Below are 14,655 nucleotides of genomic sequence, written 5' to 3'. Positions count from 1 at the left end.
CCAAGGCCTGTGGAGATAGAAGTGGAGGAAGAGTACGAAGTACAGAAAATCCTTGATTCCAAATGCATTAGGGGACAGGTACGTTACCTCATTGAGTGGAAAGGGTATGGCCCCGAGGATCGCTCTTGAGAACCAAGTGCCAAAATTCATTGCCCTGGACTCCTGCGGCATTTCCATACTTGGTTTCCCATTAAGCCTGGTGGAACGCCGAGACATGGGTCGTTGAGAGGGGGTTCTGTCACGTTAAGTCAAAGGTAGTGTGGGGAGTGACTAGGAAATGCTCCTTCCCCTCTGTATGAGGCGATATGGAAGAGCGTGAAACTTGGGACTACATATCCCAGAATGCCAAGAGTGTAATTCCTTGTCCTACCACTTCTATCTTTCGGTACTTAGGCTCCTCCCTCCACTCACCTGGTACTTGTCACCTGAATTCAAAGTCAGTTTAAAACATTTGCCTTGAAACATTCTTTGTTCAAGTCCCGTAGAGTAAAAAGCAATATCCAACGGATTCCAGGCTGCCACGCTGGAATGCAACCGTGTTATCGCCCCCCTCGTCTCCTGGCAGGCTGATTGTGAAGGCAATCTCTGTGCTTACCTTGCCTTCTGTGGAGGCGCTGGAGCACTTTGCAACGAGATCATTTGGGGAGCAACCCACAGTGGTTGTCACTTGTTGGAAAGTGTCTACGAGTCATCCTGGGTATAATATTTTTCAATGAGCTGTTAAGAGGCTCGGATTGCATTTACTCATTTTTTGGATGTCTTTGTTTTAGTCGCTTGCTCTAGCACACGCTGAAAATGTGTGCTACTGGAAACTAACATCCTTTGAACCCTGAAAGGAGATATTCACCATTACCAGACGTTTGATCTAAGTAAGATAAGTAATTTTACTGTGACTGCTTGCTGAATCCTATGCAGTCTCATTTTGCTACAGTGTGTGCATTACTTTAAAACTCTAGGGTGAAGAACAGCCTTGATTTCCTTTCTTTATTTTTACCTTTTTTACCTTTTTATACCAGGATTATTGTGGTAGCATTAAATGTAAGTGCAGTATAACACATTTTGACATTGATATTATATAAGGGCTAGGGTGGAAACTCATGTGTGTTGTGTTGTGTCTCATATACAGGGAACACAGGGCTACCATAGGAGTGAAGACTACAACTCCAGACTACCTTGTCATTGAGTGTTCTCACTGCTGCAACTTTATCGTTTTGTTTGTCCCTTTTTTCCCCTTCCCCTGCTGTGTTATGATCTGCAGAGTGAGTTTATGCATGCTCTCAGGTGGTTCCATATAGGGGGAAAGGGTTACCTAGCATCTTCCATCGCTCCTGCTGTATCCGGCTTTAAAAGTTAGTTAACCAGTCTCTGTTGTGACAGAGACTCAGTGGCTGGATAGCGAGCCATCTATGGACATCGATTCATCAAAATACCAGGGGTAGAGGAAGTGACATCTCATGCCATGTTACCCCTGCCTGAGTTCACAAAAAGTGACATCCCTTTACGTCTGACCGAGTAACATCACAAGAAGTGACATTGTCTGACCTTTGATCCCACAAAGTCAAAGGTAGCAACAATGTATGACCTCCGGCTTGGTGCTATTGCAGCTTTTGGTTACTTAAATCACACACAGAGGCTGGAAAATCTCTGCTGATACAACAGAAGTACCCCGTAAACAGACATACTTCAAATCCTATTGAAAATGCAGCTAGATACATTGTTTCAGGTAGCATCTTAAGATAAATAATTAAGATAAAATAGCATTGATTAAGAATCTATCAATTAGTGTACAACAATGGAAAATATGTTAGTCATGTTGAAATCAGCCATTATCAATAGCAAATAACTTATAAAATTGGAAGGTTTATTGGCCTATATTGTTCAAAACAGGTTCACTTTATTATTTGTTTAATAAACTAAGAGCACCATGTAATTAAATCTCAGTCTTCGAACGTAGGCAACAGTACTATTTAATGCAGGCCAAGTTCTCCCAGCAACCTTCCTTTCCATAACATGATATACACGCGTCTAAACTTGTGGAGCCAATGAACATTTTGAGGTTGACTATCAATAATGACTTCTACCGAAAACATGCAAATCACTGATACAGTACTTGTGCTGATCAATAATATGCTTGTTCTGCATTAGCATGTTTAGAGATTGTTAAACACGTTTTGGCAGATTTTACTCACACAGATGAAGATACTGACTGTTATGCTGATACTGCATTACTGATAAGAAGAAATGCTGCTGCTCAGGACCTTGAAATGAGGAAGACACACACTGGGAGGATAGAAAGAGCCCAATAGTTCACATGGCACCATCTACAATTCTATTGGATAGTTCTAGTGATCATTTGGAGCATCCTCCTATGTAGAGACTGACTTGAGGGTAAGTTGTTGCTCAACTAAAATGAAACTCAGCATGTGCTGACATTGCCACAGATACAGTATACAGATCTCTGAATAGGATACTGGCTGGTACAAATAATAGTTGCTGTACTGATAATAGCCAGTCTTGATGAGAGAACAAATAGTTGGTTAGCAAGTGCTTGGCTGCAGGAAATCAAGGTGGATAACAATGCGTTGTAATACTGTTTCCATATTTCTACACACGACAAGCTGATGTGATGAGGCTGCATATCTAGAATGGCAGTAAGAAACAAAATGGACAGCAAGTTGGTGCTTTGCCAATAGGGCTTAGAAGGATGGTGGCTGCTCTCTTCTTGCTTCTGAATAGGTTACTAACTTTTGCTATCAACCAGTAGATATCTTTAGGTGGCATAGGCCTCAAGGGAAATAGAGACTGATTGAGGAGTAACTGGTGTTTGCTTGGCCATCAGGAGAAGGCCGATACTGCATGACAGTGTGGTATATGCCTTTTTCTTCCCCCTGCAGGGGATAATTTCTTCTGTGATCACATGCTGATTTTTCAGACAGCAAAAGGTTCAAGGTAAAACAGATTGACTTGAGAGCAGGAGTTGCTTGCCTGGCGATATTAAGGAGGTGGATATGCTTTGCTGCATGTTAACTGAAGTCTGTGTGCCCCTGCATATATTACTGACTCCTGCGATCACTGGTGGATATCTTCAGGTAGCATATGGCTTAAGGTGATAAAAAGAGACTGACGGGGAAATAGCAGTTGCTTACCTAGCCATCAGGAGAATGCTGATACTATTTAGCAGTGTGATAGTTTTATCCTCTTGACCCTTCACAGGGTACTGGCTTCTGTGATTTTACTGGTAGATTTCTTCTGGTGGTATAGGCCTCAAGGGGAATGGAGACTGATTGAGGAGTAACTGTTGTTTGCCTGGCCATCAGCAGAAGGCTGATACTGCATGGCAGAGTGGTAGATGCTGTCTTCATGCTCCTGTTTATGGTATTGGCGTCTGTGATTGCTGGCAGATGTTTTCAGGTGGCATATGCCTCAATGTGAGAGGAAACAAACTCAAAAGCAACTGTTGTAGATCTGAAAATCAAGGAAGATAATAGTGCCTCGCAGAGTAATACATGTGGTTTAAATATTCACTTGTTGTTGCACTGGTTGCAGCAGTACCGATGTTGCTTAATTTCCTCAATGAGAAGATTAAATAGAATACAAAATGTGAAGCTACTTCTATGAAGGAGGAAAGGACCAGCTAATTTTTTAACACCATCAACGCTTATGGTTTTCCCCTCCTGCGCTGAAGAATGTATAAATCCCATTATTCATGACGAGCTCAGCTCGTCATGAGTGTACGAGAGGTGTACCTCATGACGAGCTGAGCTCGTCATGAGTGTCGAAGGGGTTAAGACAACACCTCAGGTGGTGCATGTCAGTAAATCTGTCAAGGGCTTCATTCAAATTTAGCTGCCTAACCTCATTAGGTTCGAAAGTCATTATCATTAAATCACTGAGTCTTGTCTTCACCTTTATTGCGCAAATAATATTTTTGCCTTTTTCATACAGGAGTAGAACCCTTCATTTGTAGCAGTAGTAAAAGTAAATGTAAGAGCTAGATTTAAAAAATCCAAAACCTAAGGAAATGCTTCTGGTGGATACATGAGATACTGCCTGACAGAGTGACTATCTGGTACATTCTTGTCTGAAAGATACGTTTTTGCAGTTTTTTTAGCTCGGATTGCAGAAGACTTGGGTGTACTGCAGCCTCTGGATATTTGTTAATAACAAGTGCAGAGGAAAAGTCCCAAAAATATCTAACGTTTGGTCTGAACATTCTGACAGCAAACATGAGACCCATGTTGTCTGTAAATCAAGTATCAAACTCATTTAAAAATCTATCCAAATCAGAGAAATAAACATCCTTCTTTAGGCACTCACACAGTGTAGTTTGACTTTCTGAGACATCAAAATGGCTGGATCTTTTCCCTATAGAGGTACTGACAAAATAATCATTAAAGTTGTTACTCAATTTATGGTGCCTCACAGGTAGAGCCCTTAGATTGGATTTTTGTTGAATCTCAATTCCACACTGCTCTGCTAAGTCCTTAGCCTGAATTAGCAATTCAGTCCACTGACTATCTTGAGATGAAATGAAATGAAAATGATTTTTGTAAAGCGCACATAGCTGCCCTGAGGCGTCCAAGTGCTAAGATTACATCTGAGACTTTGGTTACTTAAGAAAAGATATCCACCGACTACTGACTGTTAAACAGGAACGTTTTCAGCTGCTTGCGAAATGAGGTGAGATCGGGGTTGGACCTTAGATGTTGGGGGAGAGCGTTCCACATCTTGTCCACATTATAGGACGGAGTTTAACTAAATCACTTCTGGTTGACTTAATTAGGTCACATGCTATCAGCAAGTTAAGTCTTTGCTCTGTAGTTCTTCAGATCGACTGTAAATCTTTTGGAGAATGAGCTCCATACACTGCGATATAACTAAAACCCCAAAGTTTTCAATGTCATTAAGAATTCCTGTGGCTCCTGAACTAGCCTCTTTGTTGTGATTTTATTACATGGAGATCAGTGATAATAGAAAACATCTGTACTTCTCAAACACAGGAGTGCCAGTAAAATCACTTCATACCTGAGAGTCTTTCTAGCTCAATTACATACAGACTACTGTCATTCTGAGCTTTCACAAAGAGCTCATGCCTCGGTGAACTTTGTGAAAAAAAACATAAACTGCTTGCAATGTTGCAATGTTGAAAACAAATGCTTTACTGGTTGTATGTTAGTTACTGTTTGCACTAACCGGTTTAGGCGATGGGCATGGCATGGGCATGGCATGGCAGTGAATATAAATTGCTTGGGATGCAATCTCTCTTATTTTTGCTTGGATACCATTAAAACAACCCCTCAAAATGGATGTTCCATCATAGTACTGTGCAACAAATTTCTTCCAGTCAAGTCCAGCATTCTGTACTGCTTTAATAATGGCTTCAGCAAGCCTGGTGGCATTTAGCTTCTCCATATGGTAACACCCTAGTGCATTCTCCTGAACAATTCCTTCACCTTCAACAAAGCGGATAATAAAACTCAGCTGCTCTTCATTTGAAACATCTTTGGTTTCGTGAACTAGCAACACAAAATATTTTGTCAATTGTTTGACAATGCGCACACGGACGAACACTGCCACCATAGATATCATGTCATTTTGTTAATCAAGAGAGATAACATAGTGCCCCCAACTTCAGGACATTTTGCTTTTTACCTCTCATCTTTATAAAAAATCATCTCTAACAACATTAAATTTCCCCTACTGTGAGAACGATCAGTTTGGTCAGTGGCATGAAATGCATGCCCTTGATAGACTAGGAAACATACTATCTTAAACACCTGCTGCTCATGTTGTCTATTCTCCTGAATTTCTCATCCGCACCTGTTACTAGTATGGAAGAAACTGACTATTGATGGTGTGTAGGCTGCTGTAATGTTTTGAAGTTAGTCCAAGCAATAACTGATGATTTATGCTTCTCTGACTGTGAATGTTTAGACAAAGAACAGATAAGCTTTTCCCAGTTACTGAAGCCAATATCAATAAATGCAACATTGCCAGGTTCACACCCTCCTCCACCAACAGTAACAGCACTAAAATGCCTACATTTAAAACAATAAACAGCATCTTTAAGGACTACATGTTCTACCCAAGTATGGGTTTTGTTTCTTTGAGGTGCTTCTTTTATGTCACTCCCAAAAAATGAGCTGGCTGTATTGTCATCACAGGATGATAAACTGTCAGCAAGGCCAGCCAGGGAAGTACATTCTAAGCTGCCAACAGAAGATGAATCTTCAACTTCAGTGTGAAATGAACACTCGGCACTGTCAGCATGCCATGAAATATCACTAATGTAAAAAATGGCAGAACTATCAACAACACAAGGAGACGCAGCTGCAATTGATGTTTCAGGGAAGTCATAGGAATGTGAACATATGCCCACAGTATTAGATAGAGCAGCATCACACACCTCTTTTACTCTTTTGCCTTCATTAGAACTTGCAGGAGGGTCTTCCGTATTCCTACTCCATTTTTTTAGTGAAAAAATGCAATATTGATTTTTGTTTTGTATCTTTGTGTTTTCTAGTAGGAAATAGATATTTTTTGTGTTCCTTTGCTTGCAGCTGAACCCAGCAATTCTACCGCTAAAATGTCAAAAGTACAGAAAAAAGGGTTAGGGCATGGCATGGTACACTACAAATAACAGTGAGGCAACACAGAGGGCCTTTCACACACCACTCAAAAACCATACTCATGTGGACTACCTCTGCTCTGAACTTTAGGGGTCAACAGGGTGCAGCAGAAAAATATATCCTTGTATTTGTTTCCTTTGTTGATGCAGCACATCCTTCCTGCCCCCTCAAGCACCTTTTTTTTAATCCAATACATACCACAAAATGAATCCTAGCCTAAACAAGGAACAAACACCACAAATAAGGCAGATTACAGCTTTTTTCTACTCTGGGAGTTGTTAAACTGTTAATACTAGAAAATAAAAAAAAATTCAAAAGAAATGTACAACCTTTTGTTGCATGATACATGTCATTTCCAGTGAAAGTACAACATTTTGCTCTAATCCGTAGCAAGGTGTCAACATGCACACCACTTAACATTCCAGAGTTAGTCCAATGAGCATCAGCCCTCAATGCTGTTGTATAGCGTTTTAGGACCCTAGTGTAATTTTCCCGATGCATGCCCTGATATAGGTTTAAATCACCTTGTCCTTATATAGGCATAGAAATCATAACCATATTTAGACATAACCCATCCAGTCCAAATACAGGCATGGCTAATTCCAAAAAGCCACAACAATTTCTTGGAAAACTCAGCTTCAGCAGTTAGAGACTTTCCCTTGCTTGAATATTGATTTGTTCTAGAAATCATGGCATTTTCAAAGAGCTGCGATTCTTTGGTCCAACTTTACGTCAAACTCGGCACCTTCAAGGTATAAATATTCCCACACTTGCCCTAGCAAACACACGGTGGTGTCGAGCAGTTCGACTACCTACTTGACTGACGCAGCTCGCTACAGCAAGTGTCGAAGGGAGCCGACCCTCCAGCTGATGCACTGAGAGGCGCTGTCTTTTCTCTCTACGAGAAATCCAGCTCCTGTGTTTCCAAGCTCCCCCTGCGGGGTGTTGGGAAATCGAATCCTGAGACAGAGAGATACCAGACCTCCTTCATTCTAAAACCAAGGTACGGAGCTGACTAGACCCTAAGAGAAATCTTGGATAGATTCTTGGCAAAATATTACTAAACTGATGCTATGCCACACTTACTTGTTACCTCATGCTAGATTTAGGTTAGGTACATCGGGGTAGGCATATTTTAAAAAGCACCCGTTGAGTACTTTTAGTCTCTATTTATTTATGTATCTATTTTATGGCTTAGAAACCATACCATGCTTTTACAGTATTATTTTATAATATTCTTCCTACTGTACATATTATACTTTGCAGCCAGTATTATGGTTCTAGCAGTTCACTTTACTTGCAAGAGAAAGAAGACTGTTCAATAAATCCTTTTATTGAAAACGCCCGCCTCTCTATTTCTCTGCAACTCTGTCGAAACGAAGCATGCACGATTGACTGAGTGAAATATCTATCTATTGTTTTCACAACTCTGAAGATACAGTTTATCTTGGGGAAACAAAGTTGTCATGTTTATGCAGTTGTCAGAAAATAATCACTTCTTGTTTATTCGAGAAAGTTTCTAGTGACCTCTGAGTTAGCTGGCACTCACAATTAAGACTAGTATATTCGATAGAGACCTAGTAGACATAAGTCCTACGTCAGATCTATAGGTTATATTATTCCAATGGCAGAGCCTATTGGGAATATAGGAACTACACTAGATGAAGCCCAACTTTTGGTAAGGCACTAATTTAACACTAGATACTAGAGCAACTCAGTCGTGCTTTTCACAGAGACCCCTTTTTTCCCATAAAATACTCCAATAGACGTAAGGAGTGGGTAAAAGGATAAAATATCCGCCATAACTGAGTAGGACAAAAATCCTATGTTTTAGTTTTTGGCTTGTTCAACGTTGAAGGATACAGTGTTCCAAAATATTGTGCACCTTATCTTTGTTTCCTTGAGACTTGCTCTGCAAGACTTTCAACAAAATGTCGGATAGCGACACAGAGAACGGTGATCCGACAGGCAACAACACAACCGGTGGAGCTGCAGTAAATGCAAACCAACCAGGTCTTGACGTTACAGGGTTTAATGAAACCGACGCGGATTCTATAATCATCCCGGAAAACTTGAGGAAAACAATTACTATGAAGCTTATAGCAAATGGCCTATCACCAAGAGGTGGTAGGGTAATTTTTGTCATAGAGGCACACGAATAACGGCAGACAGAGGTATTCTCTTCCTGGATTATCTTCCCTGAAGCAAATCCAAGAACACATGTGTTCCACTACTACAAGATAGAGGAACCTCCAGCGGAATACAGTCCTTTCGAGGATGTTGAAATTCCATTAACATACCAAGAGCACCAGCTCTGGTTTAAAGGCACCCTAGAACATCAAAATCACATTATCAGGCTCAGTCCACTAGGCAGACCAGGAGCAACATGGCCGGTACTAGCCAGCTATACACCACATCCTGCCATTGAACGAATGACAGGTCCAGAACTATGAGCTCAACTAAAACAATTAATTAAAATACATAGACAATTGGTTCAATATGTCATGCGGACTCTAACAGTCCAACCGACTATCAGGAATCCACAGCAATCCCCACACCAGGGAAATACAAATAAAATTACACCACAGACTATACAATCGGTCATTGGTAAATTACCCGCAAAAAGGTAACAAATTCCATTCTGGTTAGCTCAAAAGATTACTCAAATAGAGGCCGTATTTTCAGATAGTACACCTCATGAGAAACACAGGATTCTAACAATCTGTTTACCAATGGGGATCGCACCACACCTGGAGGACTGTGAAACTTGGGGTACAGTCTTTGATGTAATTTACACAAAAACACATGGTGTTCCGTCCATGGCGGTAATACCAGACGTCCTGAAACAGATTCAAAATGAATACGGGGCAGAGCATGCTTTAAATCTGGGTATAAAATTACTGAAAGATTTCAAACAGGTCTCAGCTATAATATTAACACAAATTACAAGAAGGTGGATTTGCTATTTCAGATCTGCACATCATACCATGTCCCCTTAATGAAAAAATGTTTGAATATTGAGTGCAACCTTCATGTTAGATGCTTATCCACCTCAAGCATCAAAAAAGGACTCTCTGCCCGGCGACAGCATTGCAGATTGTCACATTCACAAAGATAGAACGCCAACGCACATCACAAAAAGTCACTTTTATCCTTGTGCGGTCAGCACTTCTTTTCCAATTCATGTGCACGTAGAAACGGAGGCGGAACACTGCAGCAGAACTGGCCGTATTGATGTGTGGAGACTTTTGAGTGTTTTCGATGGAACTTATCATTGCTCCACGATTATAAAATAACGAGGATTTCTGCCTACAATTTAAGTGCTTGGACATTGCTGATTATACTTGTGGTGTATTCACAGTAAGAACCACGCACAGTAGCAAGACTGTGCTTTATTGACTGGAGAGTGTTATACATTGCGAATTAGCCTTGAGAATGCCCGCAAAGGGCGAAACGCGTGTCGGCTGTGGAGCTCTGTGTTTTAAAAAAAGAAATAAAAACAGCATTTTCTACACAGCGTGACACAATTGGATTGGATTGGATAAGAAGTATTTCTACAAGCACATAAATTGGAAAATAAGTGCTGACTGCACAAGGATAAAACTGAATTTTTGTGATGTGCGCTGGTGTTCTATCTTTGTCAGCTATAATATTAGCAAATATTAAAGGTGAGGCAGCATCCGTGGCAATCTACCAAAAACTAAAAGAACTTGATGTAACTGAGCAACCATATGAACTAGCCAGAATAATAGAAAAATCCTATGAAGAACTAGGTGGAGATAGTTTGGGTGGGAAACCAGTTAAACCCCAACTAACATAGAGTCCTGAAAAGGTCATCAATAAAACACTCTCACTACTCCTAAAAAGAAGTGGGAAAATACTAAAGAAACTTCTAAAGAGAAGCAATCTCAATCCCAAGGTAGGTCTCCTCAAAAGGTGCCCTCTGCGAAGAGATATAACCTCAGGAATAGGGATAATTTGAGAAAACCTGATAGATATCAAGATACTGATACACTGATACATGTTCCTCTCGTCCCTTTCAGACTTCCTCACAGAAATCGGAATGAAGAGGACGATCAGAACAGAAAGAAGAACGTGTGAAGTCCAAAGACGATCAACACATTCCAAAAAATAAGAAAACCCAGTTCACCAAAAAGAAGGTAGCAGGTCTCAAAATCAGACATGCCGAAGATCTTGAGGACACAACTCAAGAACGGGGAGTGGGCCCAGACAATGCTGGACAGTGCAGCAGAAGTTACCATAGCTCGCAAGATCCTGAAGGATCATCTGGAGACGGTGGACTTGAATGAGTACATTCAAGTTGAAACTGCCGACACCAGGGTTAGCGTACCCCATAAGTTAAATGAAATAACACTCAGGATTGAGGGGGACATAACTAGAAAAATAAGAGCACTCTTTTGGGAGAAGCTCTCAAAGGGTTATGACATCCTTCTAGCTGAAAAAGACTGGCCACCAGAATGTGTCAGGGAGTGCCCACATGGCGAAGAAATGATTATGCCAGCCTTCTCAAATCATATTCCTATTCATAAAAAATACACCAGAAAATGAGCAGTAGCCCACGCTCCTGCATTATATAAAAATCATGTGGGATGAGATGAGGATTCTCCTCACCATAAGATCCAGTTAAAAAACCAAGCAACTCCTCAGAGGCAGTATCCAGTTAAGCAAGAAGCTAAAAAACAGGTCAGGGAGATCTTGGATCAACTCGAATACTAAGGGGTGATTGAAACATGCACCTCGTCCATGAACAATCCTTTGTTTCCTGTCTCCAAACCAGACAATACATATCGTCTAGTTTTGGACAACAGACATTTAAACTCTTGTTGCAAAACATTTGCAGTACAAATTGCACACAGTGCAGCACTATTGAATAACATTGTGCGTAAAAAATATAAAACCACATTAGATATTTCAAACTGGTTCTTCTGTCAAAATATCGCACCTGAAAGCAGGTACTTGACCGCTTTCTCAATCATGGGGACACAGCGTCATTTCTGTTGTCTCCCCCAGGGATTCAAGAATAGTCCAGGGTTATTTTCAGCCAGAGTAACAGAGTTACTACAAACGTATGATGATGAGGCATTATCTTATGTCGATGACATCTATCTCACAGACGATTACTTTGACGGGCAATTGAACAGAGAGAACACCATAATACTTGGCTTTGCATCTGAAGGGTACAAATTCAACTTAAAAAAATTAATAAATGCCCACCTCAATGTCCTATTCTTAGGATATAAACTTTCAAGTGAAGGCAAAAGCCTGGCAGCCAACCTATTAGAAAAGTGTGCGCTGCTCCAACCTCCAAAAACACTGAAAAACGTAGTCAATTCTAGGCTTACTAAATTTCTGAAGAACTTACATTCTTAATTACGCAGAAAGGGTTAAACCTCTCTACAAACTAATCAAACCTGATTTCAAAACAACTAATTGTACTCAAAAACACACAGAAATGTTGCATTCGGTGCAAACAGACGTTAGCAACAACACATTTACAGACACGCGTAAACGTATGCAACCTTGTAATCCAAGTCATCCCAGGAAGATGCAGATTTACGTACTTAACCTTTAATGAAGGTGAAAATGTACCAATAGCTTATAAATCACACTAGTACACATAAGCTGAAATGAAATTCACTTCAACAGAAAAAATTCTAACAGTGGTTCAAACTGCACTAGCAAAAGAGAGCGCCCTGGCACAGGGGAAATGCATAATGGTCGTTACTCCTGTACCTGCCTTAGAGGCAGTGACAAAAGCGAGCATTCCAAATGCAAAGGTTTTACATCCGAGATGGATACAATGGGTTAATTCTCTTACTGCAACAGAAGTTGAATACGTTTTCGACCCCTACTTGAAAACACACAAATTTCTCCAATACGAACAAGAATGTCCTCTGCCTATTGAGATTCTGCCTCTAGAACAGTACAAATGTATAATTTAAACAGACGGATCAGCACAGCCCGCAATTGGGGGCAAACAAGCTTATAGTGCTGCGTGCGCAATTGTTAAAGGTCGCTGGCGCAATGGTAAATTTCGACCTATGGTCACAAAAACTCAATCTCTAGGAGACTGTACAGCTCAGTGAGCTGAACTACAGACATTCAAGATGGCGCTTGAAAATACTGATCAAAAATTCCCCACACTCATAGTGTGCGATTCGTATTACTGCATTTAATCTTACAATGAATACTTGCAGAACTGGGTTCAAAATGGTTTCAAAGACACAAAAGGCACAATCAAGCATAAATTGCTTTGAAAACAAGTAGTTCAATTACAGAAAGAACTACAAAATACTCATGTGATTCATACACTGAGTCATCAACGTGATGGCGTTCACGTTGCAGGGAATTCATTGGCTGATGAAGCCGCGAAGGCAGCTGTGCAAACAGCTTCCGTAGCTGCAATCACTCGTTGATAAACAAAAATAGACGGCGAAACAATGCTAGCTGGCAATGCCACAAGCAAAGGCAGTGGTGCATCGTTACCTCTAAAATATCCACTCGAATATTCATACATAATTGATGCCAACTCCGTTTATTTTGCTCGAATCCCTGGAGTGGGGGATGGAGTAATTCCAAACAGAAAACGTAAAGCAACTTTGATACAGGAAGCACACATGGGAGAGGGTCTGACACATCAAGGGATCTCTAAATCTATACTAGAATTAAGAGAGACATACTGGTGACCAGGGATGAATGCTCACATTCACAATAATTGCCATGACTGCAACAGAGATCGCAGCATTGAACGCCGCCAGGATACCTGTCTACAGTGTAGCCAGCCCAGTACAGACACCATTGTTAGACAGCATTAGACTATCTACACGCAGACGTCCGCATAGTCGCAAGCGGTCCCACAACTAGTAGGACAGATTAATTTGGATGTGGCCTCAGCGCTTGGCTGACGCTCGAACTGTTATAAAAGATTTGCGAGTCTTTATCGGCACATATGCAATTGGCATGCTACATTCTGACCAGGGTCCGGCGTTTAGCTCTCGAGCTTACAAGGAGGGCATGGCCAATCTGGGCGTTGCATTGTGGTACTCAAGTTCATTCCATCCTGAGGGAAATTCGGTAGTGATAAGAAAAAAATGGGATATAAAGCAATCTATAACAGCTAGAGTATTAGGCTTGGGTGACGGTGGGTCAAACATCTAATAAGAGTCCAACATAGTTTAAATATTCTGCCAAGAAATTCTCTGGGTGGAATCACTCCATATGAAATTCTCGTTGGTACTAGAATGATTGTCGAAGACCTCAATCGTCATACTCAGTGGTAGAACAAAAACCCTTTGATATCAAAGACCGCTTGGCTGTTTTGCAGGACTTAAATACAACACAAAGAAGTCTAAGCAACACATTAAAGAAGCCAACGACCACTGAAGAAAAACCACCTGTCCCAGCAGGACCTGTCTGGATTCCAAAGGTTGGTGATCTAGTCAGAGAAAAAATCGCGGACAAGAAGGAATTTGGGCATTCTTACAGAAAACCAGTACCTGTCCTAGCAATACATGGATCAAGAACAGTGTTACTGCCGCCCCTTGCTGGAAGAAAGGAGAATCGGTTCGTATCAATCGACCTGGTGAAACCACACCATGTGACGATAATAAGTAGTAGGCCCAGTGGGCTCCAAAGATGTAGCAGACAACCAAATCTTGCTACTATCCAAGAGGTTCAAACTGAAAGTCTCATCACCTGTGAAGAATCTGCAGTGCGAAAAGAAGGACTATGCAACAAAGCCATTGAACTTGTGCCTCTTGAAATCCAAATAACAGTTTGTCAAAAAACTCCTGCTTACAATGATATAGCCTCTGACTATACTAATATGACAAGGGATCAAGCAGCTCCAATGATTTCAAGTATTCCGGATGCAATACCAACAATTGACAGAACTGCCTCTGGCTATTTCATCAACTTTGATACGTTTTCTGATGATCCCAGTGTGCCCAAAACAAAACCAGCAAATAAAAGTTTTAAAGACCAAGTAACAGAACTTTTCCATCAA

The sequence above is a fragment of the Lissotriton vulgaris genome, chromosome 11 (assembly GCF_964263255.1).
Source record: "Lissotriton vulgaris chromosome 11, aLisVul1.2, whole genome shotgun sequence".
Classification (NCBI taxonomy): Eukaryota; Metazoa; Chordata; class Amphibia; order Caudata; family Salamandridae; genus Lissotriton; species Lissotriton vulgaris.
This window is presented reverse-complemented; position numbering follows the sequence as displayed.